Source organism: Scylla paramamosain, chromosome 3, assembly GCF_035594125.1.
Source record: "Scylla paramamosain isolate STU-SP2022 chromosome 3, ASM3559412v1, whole genome shotgun sequence".
NCBI lineage: Eukaryota > Metazoa > Arthropoda > Malacostraca > Decapoda > Portunidae > Scylla > Scylla paramamosain.
The window spans coordinates 35,668,022-35,685,521 of NC_087153.1; the positions used below are offsets into that span (position 1 = coordinate 35,668,022).

At 42.0% G+C, this 17,500-nt stretch overlaps 1 protein-coding gene across 5 annotated transcripts in view; it reads right to left on the reverse strand.

The window, feature by feature from the left end:
* The window catches only part of LOC135094557 (protein gooseberry-neuro-like), a 199,517-nt gene that overhangs the window by 90,513 nt on the left and 91,504 nt on the right, over positions 1–17,500 (reverse strand). The gene's annotated exons all lie outside the window — the stretch shown is intronic.

Sequence of the window (17,500 nt, forward strand, 5' to 3'; positions counted from 1 at the left end):
TGTATGTTCTGGGTTGAGTTTGGAGAGTTCGTGCAGACCTGCCTACGAGATGACACGAGATACCTTAGATGCAGGTGAGAGAGAGAGAGAGAGAGAGAGAGAGAGAGAGAGAGAGAGAGAGAGAGAGAGAGAGAGAGAGAGAGAGAGAGAGAGAGAGAGAGAGAGAGAGCAGACGCAAACAATCCTGAAAAGCTAAACGAAAGAAGACCAACATCGAGACCAAGATTAAGATCAAAACTAGAACCGATTCTAAACTCAATACCATGCACTCCTCCTCTCTCCTCTCTCCTCTCCCCCACGACAAAAAAAAAAAAAAGGAAAAATAAATCAGCCACACAAGTACAGACCAACAAACAAACACGACAAGAACCAAGCAATGATTTCCACCGCAAGGATAACTTACTGCCCTACCAATCCCACCGAACCTACCTGTTATCCTACCATCCTACTATCCTACCGTCCTACCATCCTACCATCCCACCATCCTTCCATCCTGCCTGCCCGCGCCCTCACCTGCCTGCCTTCTGTACTCCTTTCCTCCTCTGATCCCTCGCCTCCCCGCCCGCGGCCCTCGCCAAAGAGAATCGCGTAATAGACGTCTCGGACATAAATTCCCGGTGTTGGGTTACGGGTCCGTGTATTACAGCAGCGTTGGTCCGCGCACCTATTGCCAAGCGAGCGGCGGGAGAGTACAGGTGTAGGTTACCGGTGTACATAAACTCAGGTGGATATCTCAAGCGTTCATCTCACTACCTACCTGGCGGGACATTTAGCTCACTCCTGACGCCCTAGCTCTTCGGACTCTCTCTCTCTCTCTCTCTCTCTCTCTCTCTCTCTCTCTCTCTCTCTCTCTCTCTCTCTCTCTCTCTCTCTCCATATCTGCTTCCCCTGTCCCTGTGCCCTTCTCTCTCCTCCTCCTCTTTCTCCTCCTCCCGGGCTTACCTACCACCGTGCATACCTGCCCCATCTACTCTCTCTCTCTCTCTCTCTCTCTCTCTCTCTCTCTCTCTCTCTCTCTCTCTCTCTCTCTCTCTCTCGTCTTTAGTCTTCCTTGTCCTGTCTTTCTTTCTTCCTGTTGCTTTCTCTTTTCTGTCCGATTTTAATTTATATCTTTTTTACCAAATCTCTCTCTCTCTCTCTCTCTCTCTCTCTCTCTCTCTCTCTGCGCCACTCGCCTCTCTCGGGCAAACAAGGCGCCTTTGACCTCCCGCCCCCGCCAGCGCCCGTGGCCGCCTCCCGGTGCACTTAGGGGCGGCTCCTCCCTGCCCTCGGAGACGTGGTGGTCATTATCTGGTAGCTCAGCATTAAAACACCAATTAAGATAAACTATCGGTGGTGACTTTATCAGCTGGGTGATCAAAGCCCGCAGGCGCCTTCCACTCCTCTCTCTCTCTCTCTCTCTTTCCTCCCCCGCCGCCGCCACCATACCCTGCCGCAACCGTGTGTGTGTGTGTGTGTGTGTGTGTGTGTGTGTGTGTGTGTGTGTGTGTGTGTGTGTGTGTGTGTGTGGTGGTCGTGTGCCTGCCTAGCGATGGAGGAGTTTTCAAGGCCGAACATTTCAGTCTTTACCGAGAAAGGAAGCTGTTTTACTTTATCTCCTACAGGACACAAAGAATATGAATTGATGGCAAGCGGTATAACTTTAGAGAGCTATTTCTATTTCAGCCTCTGTCAAGGAAGGAAGCCATCTTACTTTATTTCTCACGGAACACAAAGAATATGAGCTGATAAGAACCCGAATAGATCTACATAGTGAGGTATTTTCACGTTTGGTCTGATGAAGGGACTCTACCTGCTAAGAGTTCGGAAATATGAATCCAAGTGTGGTATTTTCCTTTCTCCATAAAAGTGCAGAGCTTATGTGCTATGTTTTCAAGGCTACTGAGACATCCACGGTCGGTTACGGAAGGGAATTTAAGTCACTGCAGGGAGAAATCTGACTTTGCTATTGATTACCGGTGCACATCGTGAAGGGGAGGAGCTGCACTACACACCTCAATCCGCAAACATATTTCTCGTGTACTAATCTTTAATGCTTCAAAACACTCCTTCACACAGTTCACTCTTCTCTGCAGTGTTTCAAGGGACTCCTTCACACGGTTCACTCACACAATTTCTGAAGCGAAGGGAAAGAGATTCATTCAACAATATTGCACAGAGATAGGAACATAAGAACGTTTGAAAATATACATAAATAAACGCGTGTGTTTTTGGTGTCTGTCATAATCTTCTTATTCTAGTAAAATCGCTCTACAATATATCGGATATGCCGCTTTCCGCTCAGCTCTCGGCGTCTCCCTGTACCATTCCCTCCCTCTGCTTAAGGTTCGCAACACAGTCCTCACTCGAGAAGGCTAAATGCAGAAAGGCAACAAGACTCGCAACATTCCACACTTCAACGCGCCAGAATTTAAGACTCGCTGATCTGCTTTTAACACACACACACACTCACACACACACACACACACATACATACACACACACACACACACACACACACACACACACACACACACACACACACACACACACACACACACTGTATAAACAATCCTCGGGGAGCCAAGAGAAGCCAGGGAGAGCGAGAGGAAGCAAGAAGCAGCCAGAGGAAGCCACCTAGCGCCACGCCGCGCCTGACAGCTTTAACAGACGACAAAAATCAACTAGGGAATTATGCTGCGGAAATTCGAGTTCGATTTTTTTGTTCCTGAATCCAATCGGCGTGAGGTGAGGCTCTGGAGGTGAGGCTGAGGAGGCTAAGGAGCAGCGGCGAGTCCTGTAAGACTGCGTGGAGCTGACGATGGAGTAGCAAGACTTATATAACACAGAATAAGGAATCGTTTGTAATTTGCTTTACTTCATAACATTCATTCGTCAACTTCCCTTCCCCCTGGCCTTCCCCTCTCCCTGCCTCCCTGCCGCTCTGTGGACGCGCCCTGCTCACACCATTCAGTCTACTGTTCTTCCGTCAGGTGAGGTTTGAATATAGGAGGAAGGAATAATTATTGGATGGCAGGAATAAAGGAAGGAAGGAAGGAAGGAAGGAAGGAAGGAAGGAAGGAATGATAAAAGAAAACTCATTGACTAATTATGAAATGCTAGGAAAAAAAAAGAAGGATGGGAAAGAAGGAAGAAGGAAAAACAGAATGAAAGACCAGAAAGAACGACAGGAAAAAACAAACAAACAAACAAACAAACAAACAACCATCAAGAACAATCAATCACACAAGAAGAAGAAGAAAAAGAAAAACAAATACAACAAGAAAAGAAAAAGAAACAGAAAACAACACGGAGCATAATAAAAACCAACACAAACAAACACACAAACAAACGCACATCACGAAAACCAACCAGCCCTGTCCTGCTCACCAACACACGTCAAACAACTGGGACGAGACGAGTCGAGGAATGGAAGACAGGGATCAGAGTGCATGCATATCTTGTAGTGAATATATTTCGTGCAAACGGCGGCGCGTGAATGTAGTATAGAATTACGTACACAAACACTGAGAGAAGGCGCATTTACCTGACGCAGCAGCAGGAGTGAGGCGAGGACAGCGGCGCGGGGAGGGTGGTTCTGTTTAGGCATGAGGTGAAGAGCCGAGTGAAGCTAAAGGTTAAGACTTTATCCACAGTTTATACATCAAGCGGATAAGCGCGTGAATTAGTCCGACCAGCAAGGAGAAGTTCAGGCCTGACGTGTGTGGCAGGGGGAGTCGAGGGTCACGGGCGGGGCGGGGTGGGGAGAGAGAGAAAGGAGGGGAGGGGCTAGGAGTGAGGGAGGAGGTGCAGGCGGGGGTTAAGGGAGAGGCAGGGCGTGGAGGTAAAGGTAGAAATGTTTATTGAAGTGTTCACCTTTTGTCCCTGTGATGTCCGTCTTTCCTCGCTGTTGATTTCTTCCAGTTTCTTCCACATACTTTTAATGATTCTTTCTTATAGTTAGGTTTGGTTAGGTTAGGTCAGGTTAGGTTAGGTTAAAGGTCAGTAAGTTGAAAAGAACTAAAAGTAAACACCAATGCGTAATCACACCACCAATCATCAGAATACTAAATAAACTAACTTACGTTCAAAAAAAAAACAAAAGAAAATATGAAACTCACTGCATGAACGCTTTACGAGCAATGTAACAAGACAAGAAATGTTTATGTCACTATCAGTATAAATATCAATACAAATATGAATGCCACGATCATCAAGTATCAAGCAAGAGAAAGTTAATAAAGATCACTAAACGCATCAAAGTATAAGAAACCATAACAGGAAAGAGAAGGAACAACAAAATAAGTTGGTAAATAAATAAGAAAGATGAGTTAAGATAAGTAAATAAGCAAGGAAGAAAAGTAAATACGTAAGTGAATCAGCCAGCCAGCCAGTCAGTCAGTCAGTACATGAATAAATAAATAAATAAATAAATAAACAAATAAATAAATAAATAAATAAATACATAAGCAAAGAAGAAAACTCACTCAACAACCATTACCTCACCTCCACACCGCGCACATCATAACAACCACACACACGCACACACACACACAATCACAGTCAAGATGAGACGGACGCCCAGCACAGCGAACACTACATACGGAGCACCACAAGCAGCACCTCCCAGCAGCGTGAATACCAAGCAGACTCTGAACGCCACAACACCAGCAGGGGAACGCAAACACGGTCACCTCCTGGGTTCCTCACGCCTCTCCAGTGTCTTGCCTCTCGCCTTGTCACACCACGCGCTCAGATTGTCAGTCGTATAGAGCTTTGTCTGTCTTCTAAAGCTTCATCTGACTGCGTCTTGTAAAGTTTTGTCAGTCTTTTAAGGGCCTATCAAACTGCTCCTTTTGGTTGTCAATCTTGTAAAACTTTGTCAGTCTTTTAAAAGCCCATCAAACTGCGCTTTACGTTGGTCAGCCTTCGCAGTGGCAAATATTACTTGTCTCATGTGCAAATACGAATAGTTACGTACACAACTGCATCATTCTTTGGTTTTCTTTTTCACTCTTCGCTTTGTGTCGTCTGCAGTCCTGCAAACCTTGGCAGTGGCGTTGACCTATCCGTCTGATGTGGAAATGTTAAAGGGTACATAAGTGTTTGCTTTTCCCCGTCCAAACTCCACGTGATGTTGTCAATCTTCTTAAGTTTCCTAGTGATATAAATTTCTCTGATGCAATACTAAAATCTACATCAGTGATTGCTTCTCACTTCCAAACACGAACTTGTCAAGTTTCCTAGTGGCATAAACCTGTCTGATGTGCAAATACTAAAAGGTACATTAGTGCTTGATTTTCCCGTCCAAACCCCGCCTTATACTGACAGTTCTCTAAACCTTCGGTGGCATTAACCTGTCTGTCTGGTGTGCAAGTACCAAATGATACATCACTGTTTGGTTTTCTCGTCCAAACACCGCCTTATGTCAGTCTTCTAAGCTTCCATAATGTCATGATTGTCTATTAAGAACGTAAGGAAATAAGGGAAGCTGTAAGAAATCTTCAGGCCTACACGTGGCAGTCCCTGTGTACACGTAGCAGTCCCTGTACACGTGGCAGTCTCTGTATACATATGACAGTACCTGTATACACGTGCAGTCCCTGAGTATGTGAGAATAAAACTTACATCGCTACTCGGTTTATAAAAATTCATGCTCTCTCCACTCGTCTTGGTAATGTATATAAAATCCGCCACTTAATCTGATAATAACACTCACATCCACCAGAATTGTACGTAATAACAGTAATATATATAAATTTCCTTAACTTGATTCATACGTAAAACTTTTGATAACATCATGATTTAGCTAAAAGTATATATCAAACCCGCCATTTAATCTGCAAATAACAAGACACACCGCTAAGACTGCGCGTAATAATCGTAATATAAAACCTTCCGTAACATGATTCAAACACAAGACTCGCGCCAAGTACATGATAACACTTGAGCTTTTTCTCTTTCATTGCTTGACTTACACGCTAAAAAATTGCTATTATTGAAGTAAAACACCTTGATTTGCAGGTAAAACTCGTGCCAACTACTTGATTACACCTGAAGCTTTCCTCGTAACTACATGAAACGTGCACACAAAAGGATCCTGCTAACCAAGTAAAGCACAATGACACACATAACTCAAGAAAGAACACTTCATTATCTTTCAAAATCGCAGGTAAAACTCTTGCCACCCGCTTGATTACAGCCGAAACTGCCTTCCTAACTACTTGAAACGCATGCAAAACTCACCGTAATCAAAGGAAAAGCATATTAACACATAACTCAAGCAAAAATAAAAACTTCAAGCTTTTCTATACTAAAATCTCGAACATAAAACTCACTCTAATCAAAATAAACCAAAGTAAATGAAACTGACACAGGTAACTGAAGCCAGCAACTTCACTACCCTTCAAACATTCCCCGCTACTACCTGAATCATGCCTAAAACTCTCAGTAATCGAAGTAAGGCAAATATCTCACGAGCACCTTCCACCAGCAGCCGAGTGGAGGAGGGGGAAGAAGAAGACGACACCGCGATTAAGAAATTCACACACGCCTCGCCCAGCTTTGCCTTCAGGCCCCGACAGACGCCCCCGAGAATACAAATCCTCCGTCCCTCCTCCTGCTGCCTCCCATTTCCTTCCTTTAGCGAGGTAAGAGGTTAATAAAGGCTAAAAGAGCGTCTTCCTGCCTCCATTTCTTTTCTTATACCAACAAGAGTTATGAAAGGAATACCAATACGTGCTTCCCTCCCGCCTCTCTCTACCATACTCTCGATCTTTTACATAAGGAGCCGCTAAAGGTTTTGGCGAATGTCTTCCTTGCCTTGTTTATTTCCTCTTCCTATGCAGGTGAGGGGTCGGCGAGGTCTGATAAAGCAACTTAGAGGCTTTATAGAGAACGTACAAAGGAAAACAGGTGATAGTTCGAGAGAAAATATGGAGATCGAGGACATGAATGGTTTGAGAAAGGTGCGTCGACACGTGATGCATGTTGGATGGAGAGGAAAGTGTGAGGAAGATCATTTTAGCTTTAAATGTTCATGGTCTTCGTTTTCTTTCTGCTTGTGAGGGATATAAAACTTCCTTCACGTTCCGTTTTTTTTTTTTTTTTTTTTTTTGTTTCGTGTGGCTCTTAAAACTTGGGGACAAAAGAAGACAGAGCTAAAAACGTAGAAAATAAAGACTTAATTAAATAACTATAAACAGAAGAAATGTTAAAGTAGGAAAGTTGAAGTAAAGCATAAATAAACTACATAAATTAAATAAAAAAAGTTGGAAATAAACTGAAAACGAGTAAAATATACGAAAATAAAAAAGTAAACAGAAAAAAACCTAACTGGAAAAAATTAAAAACAAAAGAAAATAAATAATACAATAAAAAAAATGGAAATAAACTGCAGACGAAAAAAAATGTAAAAAATAAATAAAGAAAGAAAAGGAAAGAAATAAAAACTAAAAAAAAAAACGAAAAGAAAACAAAGAAATCTAACCAGCCACAGTGAACATAAATAATACAAGAAATTAGTACAGCGAATAGAAATCACACAAGGAAAAAAGTGTAGCCAACAAAAAATATACAAGAAGTTACTGCGGATAGAAATAATAAAAGAACTTACACCGAATACAAATGACACCAGAAACTCAGAAGACGTCCCCGGCGCCTCTCTTCTCCACATCCGCGTCCTGCAGGAACTCTAGCGGCGTAAATCAAGGAAATCAGCAAGATGCGGACCCATTAAACCATTAGGGTGAGAGGCGGGAAACTGATCAACCATTACAACAGCAGTTCAGAGAAAGAGAGAGAGAGAGAGAGAGAGACAGAGAGAGAGAGAGAGAGAGAGAGAGAGAGAGAGAGAGAGAGAGAGAGAGAGAGAGAGAGAGAGAGAGAGAGAGAGAGAGAGAGAGAGAGAGAGAGAGAATGTGTAAAAGACCTGGTAATATAAGATTTCCAGGGAGAAGAGAAGAGAAGGATTTATGAATGAAGCAAACTGGATCACGATAAAAAGAAAAACAGAGTACTTCTAGAAAACATGGTAGAAAATTTTAAGTTCACGATAAAGGACATCAATTCATTTAAGGATATGATAATGAGAAAGTCAGTGAAAAGGAAGATAATGAGGAAGAAGAGGAAGGAAGAATGAAGGAAGCAGAGTTGAATGAAGGAAGCAAAACTAAATGTGAACAGTACGAGTGAAAGCAGATAAAGAAATGTTGATATTACTTTTAATAAATAACACCGTAGAATAGGAATGAGAATATTTGAGAAAGTTAATGAAAAGGAAGGTCAGAGGGAAAGAAATGAGAAGGCGAAAGATATTTATGTATGGGACAAACAGTATAATACCAAAAACACTGTGAAAATTTCAGAAAAAAGAAAAAAAAATGTGTTGTTACGATACAGGGCAGCAATTCATTTCAGGATACTATAGAGAGAGAGACGAGATGGACGAGAGAGAAGATGAGAGAGATAAGAAGGAATGAGCAAGGAATGTCTGTCTGCACGGAGCAAAAAGATTCAGAGCAAAGAGCATGTGCGATAAATTAGGAAGAAATGTTGAGCCTGCGATTCAGAACAACGGGAATTATGATATTAGAGAGAAGATGAAAAGGCGGGAGATAAGAAATAGTGCATACGACGAGGCAAGCAGGATCAGAGGAAGTAACATCTCTGAAAATAATAATAATGAAAAAATGTTGAGAATGCGAGATAGAACAGGAATTGAAATGGGGATATTATAGAATGAGATACTTAGAGAATTAACGAAAAAAAGAGGAAGAAGAGAGAGAGAGAACATAAGACGAAGCAAAAAAGAATCAGAACAAGTAACATCTTTGAAAAAAAAAAGTGAATATGATGATACAGAACAAGAAAGGGAATTAGGATATTACAGAATGAGAGAATCAAAGTAACTGAGGAAAAAAGGAAGAGGAAATCTGAAAAAGTAACATGTCTCTGGAAATAGAAGAAAAAATAAGTTGACAATATGAAATGAAGATATTACAGAGAGAGAGAGAGAGAGAGAGAGAGAGAGAGAGAGAGAGAGAGAGAGAGAGAGAGAGAGAGAGAGAGAGAGAGAGAGAGAGAGAGAGAGAGAGAGAGAGAGAGAATCAACGAAAAGAATGACGAAGACAGTTGATAACGTGCACAGAAAAAAAAAAAAAAACAGAGCACGGCAAAAGAGAACCTAAAATAAAGAGGAGGAAGAAGAAGAAGAAAAAAACACCCCAAGAATCACTGAAGAAGAGAAAGAAAACGGAGATCACGATACAGAAACACGCAATGAGAAATGAGGCAATGCGAATATTAAACCGAACCAATGAAAGAAAAAAAAAAATGAGGATACTTGATAAGACCACTTTATTTCGCCTCCGCCCTTCTCTTCTTGCTTTACGAGGGGAGCCAAGCAGCACCAGCGGGGTCATGGAGGGAGGGTGAAGCGGCTCATGCATGACCGATCGGGGCCTCTGCATGGCATCATCGGGGTGGTGTGAGAGCGCGGGGGAAACAATTGAATGTGATGCAGACTGATTGGGATTGATCCACTTAATAGTTTTCTAAGTCAGCGCCAGCCAGGGAAGAAAGAGTGTGCGCCAAAAGATGCCACGAAATGGATGAATTATTGAACGAATTGCACGGATTAGCAGGTGAGTGTTAATGAGAGAGAGAGAGAGAGAGAGAGAGAGAGAGAGAGAGAGAGAGAGAGAGAGAGAGAGAGAGAGAGAGAGAGAGAGAGAGAGAGAGAGAGATACCATCCCTCTGAACCATAAACCTCTCCTGTTTCCACATACGAATAACTAAAGTCCCACATAAACACGCATACAATTTTTAGTCTCAAAGAAAACGTGAGATCTGAAACGAAGAAAAGCAACGAGGGAGTGCCGAGGGGATTGACCAGCGACAGGAATGGAGAGGCGAAGGGTGCTGTTGAAACACTGGAAACATATGATTGACTAAAGAGGACGAGTGGGAGGAGACAGCCCTGTGGTATACCAGTTACCCTTTCAGGTGAGACGTCTGCCACTAAATCACTGGCTCTTAATACCTGGGCAATTACCTGTAAGTGGGTAATTTGGGTTCCTCCGCAGGCGAGAGGGAGGGAGATGGAGCAGCGACGCCTAAGTGCTGGTCCTTAGCATCTCATTTCCAGACTACTCCGTTGGCATAAACTTGGTAAACTGCACGAATTTGAAGCAGGAGAATTCTTTATGTTATGGGTAGACAAGACAGACAAAGGTGCTTCCATCTGATCTTCAAATACGTGAATGGACAGCATCAGTATTCGCTGTGTCCCTTTATAAAACATAACCATAAACTTGGTAAACTGCACCGAATATGAGAGAGAGAAATCCTTGATGGTAATGGTGAAGAGAAGATAGACAGAGGTGCTCCCGTCTATTCCTTAAATACGTGGTTGGACAATGTCAGTATTCATGGCATCGTAAACAACTGGATAAAGAAGAAATGATGAATCTAGTTAGACGAATGATAAGAAGGAAGACCAGAGCGGCAGACTGACCTCGGCAGCAAAAGAACAACGAATGTTTTCAAGTAATGAGAAGCAAAAACAACACAACAGGCTGACCAAATGAGAAACGGACAAGAAAAATACACAAGCGATAAAAAAGAGATATAATAAAACAACAACACGCTGACAAGAATAAAAAAATTAACTCCCTTGATGAAAGCAGCAAGAAAACTGTTGACATTACACAAATAAAATATAATGTAGAGAAGAGGTTTACAAGACGCCTTCATGTCCGTCACACCAAGAGGCGCCACAGAACAACAATCTTTGCACAGCGCGTCACAGAAGATGTACACGCCTTCATTTTGTTCTCCATCATTCCCACGGCGGCGGCTTGGCAGCGGTGCGCGGCTCACTTCGTAGGCAACACACTACTTATGAGTAATGTGCTGCGGCGTCTCCCTACTGCATGATGAGGGCAAAGCGCCGCGCCGCCCGCCCTGATGGACCACAGCAGCCGGGAAGTTACGAACGGGAAGAGAGAGGCGCCGGCGAGAAGACACTAACAACTCACTCAAGTCAACGGGAAGAAAGGAGAGGCGGCGAGAAGACACGAACGGGAAGAAAGAGGCTGCTGCGGGAGGACACTAACAACTTACTCAAGTCAACGGTAGGAAAGGAGCTGCGAGAAGAATCTAACATCTCACTGAAGTCAACTAGAGGAAAGGAGCGGCGGCGAGAAGACACTAACAGCTCACTCAAGTCCAGGAGTTGTTCAGGTTTGTTTTCAGCGCGTGAGTTTGAGAGATGGTGACCTTATGATCATTCCAACGTGAAGGATGATAATGAGCGCTGCTGTGCGGGGACTGCGTGTGGAACATTGTCGTATAACGCATCTTCCTTGAAAGTGGAAACGGAATGAGACATGAGGTGACCCACGAGGCTCCATCTTGTGTGTGAATGAAGAAAAAGAAAGAGGATTTGGTGCGAGCAGAAAGGGACGCTGCTGAGAACACAAATAATGAGGCACTGAGAGTACACCGGAAGGAGAGATTCTGAAGGGATGAAGCCGCAAGTAAAAATTAGACAGGACGATCTGCTCCAGGGATCGAAAAACCTGCGCATATCAACACAAACAAGATATAAGTAAAAAAAGTTCCAGCGTAATAAAGACTCAATGAATATGGAAATAAGACTGTCTACAAGATTTAATACAGCTATTCTATTTCGTAATTCCAATTCTTACTTCATATTCAAACTGCAAAAATGGCAATTATTTCTATGAGGTAACTTCACTAGGAGGATAATACCCTGTAATTTGGACACAGTGCCCTAGTAAAAAACTTCCCTGATCCCTGTTTTATAAGGGGTTTCACTTGGGGATAATACCCTATCATTTGGAGACAATACCCTAAAAAAGTCTCCGGATCCCTCTTCTATAACAAGTTATGTGTAAATTTCAAAGGATGAGATGAGAGAAACAGAAGGCCACAGAGTTAAGTCCTCAAAAATTTCACATGGAAGAGGAGAGACGCCGGCCAGCTTCTGTACTTAGGATGCTGAGCGAGAGAGGCAGGAAGCAGCAATAAGTTTGTCGAAGATCCTGTGTGTGTGTGTGTGTGTGTGTGTGTGTGTGTGTGTGTGTGTGTGTGTGTGTGTGTGTGTGTGTGTGTGTGTGTGTGTGTGTGTGTGTGTGTGTGAGTGCTGCATGCAGGAGGAGGCGGTAGTGAGGCTCTAGAGGTGTTTACTGTGGAGTGAAGGAACTGAAGAAGACACTGAAAATAAGGAGGAGAAGGAGGAGGAGGAGGAGGAGGAGGAGGAGGAGGAGGAGGAGGAGGAGGAGGAGGAGGAGGGAGGAGGACGAGGAAGCGGAGAAGAAGGAGGGCAACAACAACAACAACAACAACAACAACAACAACAACAACAACAACAACACGGCGGATAAACTCTCGCAATGATAAACAAAACTAGTTCACCTGTTAACATTGTACACATTTCTGTCAGCATTATAACAGTTACGTATTATTTCTTTAGAGAATGAGTGATGAGTTTGTACGTGGCAGTTAAAAATAGGTTATATTAACTAAAAGGAAAGGAATACAGCAGTAATTACATGTATAAGAATGAAGTTGATTTAATATCCACTGAAAACGAAAAAAAAAAAAAGAGTTCGGTTTGCTAAGGGGAAGAAACGAGAATAATTCTTGCATGTTATCAAAGTTGCTGTAGCAGAAAACATTAAAAGGAACTGAGCAAAATACACAACAGAGTCTATTGAATGGAGGTATGTGTGGTGACCAGCAATATCCCGTGATGAGGTCTGATCAGCTAATGAGAAGAGGTGACGAAGAATCTATCAAAAGAACCTGGAACGACGCCAGTTAAAGGAGAAACGTCGAAAGGGAGAAATAGAGAGAGCACCAAAAAAAAAAAAAAAGAGAAGAAGAAAAAATACAAAGAAGAGGAGCAAAGACTGATGACATGATGCACAGGAACACTTGCGAAGACTAAAGAACACCAGAGCTTAACAAAACAAGGAGAGCCGTAAGAAGCCGTCTGGCCTACACGTGGCAGTCCCCAAAACTTAAAACAAGACTCGTACATATCAAGCTCTGACCCTCAAAAAAAAAAAAAAAAAAAAAAAAAAAAAAAAGGAGAGATGGAAGATTGAGGCGGTGCAACTGAGGCCTTACGGAACGCACAAGAGGGAGGGCATCACTGCGGCAGGCACGGTCAGGACTACACGCGTAACTTAAAACAAAACTCATACATATCTCCTTGACACAAAAAAAAAAAAAAAAAAAAACAGCGTAAGTAGGAAGAATGGAAGACTGAGAAGATGTACAAGAAGTTTTCCGAGACGCAAAAGAGGAAGGGCATCGCTGAGGAAGGCAAAGGTGTGCTTCTACAGGCGAGTGGGTGGGAGCCGCCCTTCCTGCTGCGGCGTGAGGGCTGGCCGGCTGAGGCTCGCGTATAATCACTAAGTGCCTGTAACCAATTCCTCGTTACCTGTAAAATTAGGCCAATTAGCATTTTCCCCCAAGGCGTCATGTCCGCCCCTCAGCCTCGCGGGTGACACCTAAGGGGGCGATAGGGAGACAGGAACACGTCACTCGCCTCCAAGCAGCTCAACTTTTCCTGTCTGTCTGTTAGTCTGTCTCTCTATTGGGATCTGCCTTACTTTCCGAAACCATATGACAGCTCACTCCCTAGACTCATTTTCTTTCCTTTAATAATGAGACAGTGTTCAATTCCTGTCCTGTCTTTAATAGGGAATAGTTTAATTTTATTTAGACATCTCTCTCTCTCTCTCTCTCTCTCTCTCTCTCTCTCTCTCTCTCTCTCTCTCTGTATCCCACGCCGCGCACAGTAAGGCTAATTTTTGTACTTTGGCTGGGCAGCAGGGAAACGATCAACTGACTCCTTATGCATCATCCAGTAACAGATATTAATACAGCGAATACCAAGGAAAATACAATAATGAGGATGGTGATGATGATGATGATGATGATGATGATGATGATGATGATGATAATAATAATAATAATAATAATAATAATAATAATAATAACAATAATAATAATAATAATAATAACAATAATAATAATAATAATAACAATAATAATAAAACAATAAAAGTGTGCTGAAATGATAATAACTATTGCAATTAAATTGGTATTATCATTTCATATATGTTACTCGTATTATTATTATTATTATTATTATTATTATTATTATTATTATTATTATTATTATTATTAGTAGTAGTAGTAGTAGTAGTAGTAGTAGTAGTAGTAGTAGTAGAAGTAGTAGTAGTAGTAGTAGTAGTAGTAGTAGTAGTAGTAGCAGCAGTAGTAGTAGTAGTAGTAGTAGTAGTAGTAGTAGTAGTAGTAGTAGTAGTAGTAGCAGTAGTAGTAGTAGTAGTAGTAGTAGTAGTAGTAGTAGTAGTAGTAGTAGTAGTAGTAGTAGTAGGGTGGATTTTAAGAAGAAAAAGATGAGCAACAACAGCAACAACAACAACAACAACAACAACAACAACAACAACCACAACAACAACAACAACAACGAGGCGACGACGACGACGACAAAGAAGAAGAAGAAGAAGAAGAGGAGGAAGAGGAGGAGGAGGAGGAGAAAGGAAAGATACACACACACACAGGTTATCAATATCTTTACCAAATAATGACGTATTTTCCCGGATGTTTACCTCTGGAATTTCTGGGAGACGGTTGCTTTGCTAGGGAGAGCCTTTAGGTGACCAGCACTCGAGGGGAGGCTGAGATGCTAAATAACTTGGCTAATTTGTAGTATATTTATGAGTAGTGATTTTTTTTTGTTTGTTTATTCATCTATTAATTTACTTATTTATTGTATGGGAAGTGATTTCAGTGTGTGTGTGTGTGTGTGTGTGTGTGTGTGTGTCTGTGTTTGATTAATATACATGTACTTTATACGTAAAAAAAAAAAAACACCCACAGAACACACACACACACACACACACACACACACACACACACACACACACACACACACACACACACACACGTACAAACAAAACCTGCCCTAACCATGCCCTCATTTCAGTCCCAATTTTCACCACAACAAACACAAACCAACACACCTCCAAAACAAGAATATCCAAACCAGCATTTATTCTCTCCCATTCCCTTTTCTTCTGGCAGAGAACTTCAATAAAGAGGACACGTTTTCTTTTAGCTTTCGTTCAAACCCTTAACCATTCTCCTCTACGTATATAAAACCACGTACATTTCAACAAACACTCAATAAGCAACATAAATTTGAAAGAGGGAGCTTTTATTCCTTCGATTTCAACAGCATTCCTTCCTTTCCCTTCCCTTCCCTTGTCCGTCCCTCTTTTCTCTTTCCCTTTCCTACTTCCCTCCCTCTCTTACTCCTCTCTTCTAACACTCCACTGGTTTTCCTTCTTCCCTTCCCTTCTTACCTACGAGGAAAAGCGAGAGCGAGAGCGAGAGCGAGAGAGAGAGAGAGAGAGAGAGAGAGAGAGAGAGAGAGAGAGAGAGAGAGAGAGAGAGAGAGAGAGAGAGAGAGAGAGAGAGAGAGAGAGACGGGGAAGATTCAGCATTGGTATTCTCCCTGCCTTTTGAGCTCTTAATGGCCGAAGGTAAGAAGGGAGAGAGGGAGGGAAGCAAGGAGGGGGAGAGAAACATGGTGACAGGGAGGGTGGAATGGGGGAAGGCAAGGGGGAGCTGGGGAGAGGGAATGGGGAGGTGGAAGAAGGATGCATGGAGTGTGGGAGATAACAGGTGGAAAGAAGGAAGACAAAAGGACATACGATAATATGGACCTGTGATAGAAAAGGAGAAACGAAAGGAGGAAGAAAAGGAAAATGAAAAGAAAAAAGCAAGGAAAATTGATGGAAAGGATTAAAAGGAGGAAGAGGAGGAGGAGGAGGAGAAGTGACAATAAAGATGACAACAACTACGACTATAACAACAACAACAACAGCAACAACAACAACAAAGCGATAAAAGAAGAAAACGAAAAAAAAAAAAAAGCAGGGGATACAAAAAGAAAGTAGGTAACGAAACTTAACACCAAGAAAGAATATTTAAGAGAAGAAAAAATCTGCGAAAATACAAAAAAAAAAAAAAAGACTGGATGGGAGGGAATACAATGGAGAAGAGTGACTGAGGGAAGAGCAAGGACAGGTGAGAGGAGATGGAGGGACGAGAGGACAGGTAATGTTTGCACTTGAGATCAGAGGAGAGGTCTGAATGTAGTGGTGAACTGTCCTCTGCGGCAAGGGATTAGAGGGATGAACCTTATTTATCCAGCGTTAAGAGAGAGTTTGTTTTAGGATCAGATTATCGAGTTAGTCTTTTCCCTTCCTCTCACAGTCTGCAAGGAACAATTTTCTGAACAAGTCCCACCGTCTTTTTAACTAATAAATGTTTTCTTTGCTCTCTCTCTCTCTCTCTCTCTCTCTCTCTCTCTCTCTCTCTCTCTCTCTCTCTCTCTCTCTCTCTCTCTCTCTCTCTCTCTCTCTCTCTCTCTCTCTTTCTGTCTGTCTCTCTGTTTTCTAGGGTTATTTAATAATATGGATTGTAAGTTTCGTTTTCAAAAGTTAATTCAGGAAAGAGCCAAAGTAATGCCCTTCTGGTTAAAAGATAAGAAATTCATCCTGCTTTTGTGCAATACAGATTTAATTTAATAAGTAACTGACCACAACATAGGCATAAACCTGGAGAAGCAATGTTGATTTGGGTTTAGTCTCCCGTGGTTTTGGCCCGTCTCTCCTATAAGTAGTTGCTGTAGTGTGATGTGGCCGTCTGGGAATGATCTGAGGGTCTGTTGCAGCTTCCTGTTATTTGTAATCCTTTGTAATACCTCTTCTAGTTGTTAAAGTTGAGTTGTGTAATCAAACAGCTTACGAATGGTCTCACTGTCTCGTGTACTTTTTTTTTATCCTTTGTAACTCCTCTTTTATAAATATTTACGGTAAAGTAGTGTAATTAAGCAGTCTATTAATGTTTAAAGGATCTGTTGCAGTTTCTAATTCTTTGTAATCCTTTCAAATCTATTTTTTTTTTCTAGTTCTATAAAAGTGTGATAATTATGGTGAGGAGAATGCATCTTTTACTCATTAATGACAGATTACACTCACTAACTGACAAAGAAAATATTACTAGCAACATTTAAAATATTGCTGTGGAAAAATATTTGAGAGAACAAAAAAAAAAGTTAAAGAATATTAAAACCTGCGGCAATAAAACTATTTCATTCGCATTACTTTCACATAATAATTGACATCATCATAATCTTGGGGCGTTGCTTTATCAAAGTCTCATTGTTGATTTCTGTACAGAGTGGATGGTGCTGCTAACATCTATTTTTATTCTTAGTGTGTGTTTGATGCTTCTCAAAGATCCCTCCCACCACCACTACCATCTCTATTACCACCTTTAGACGGACAGATAGACAGACAGATAGATCGGTAGACAGACAGACAGATAGATAGATAGATAGACAGATGGAGAGAGAAGACAGGCAGACAGATAACAACTACAAATTAAT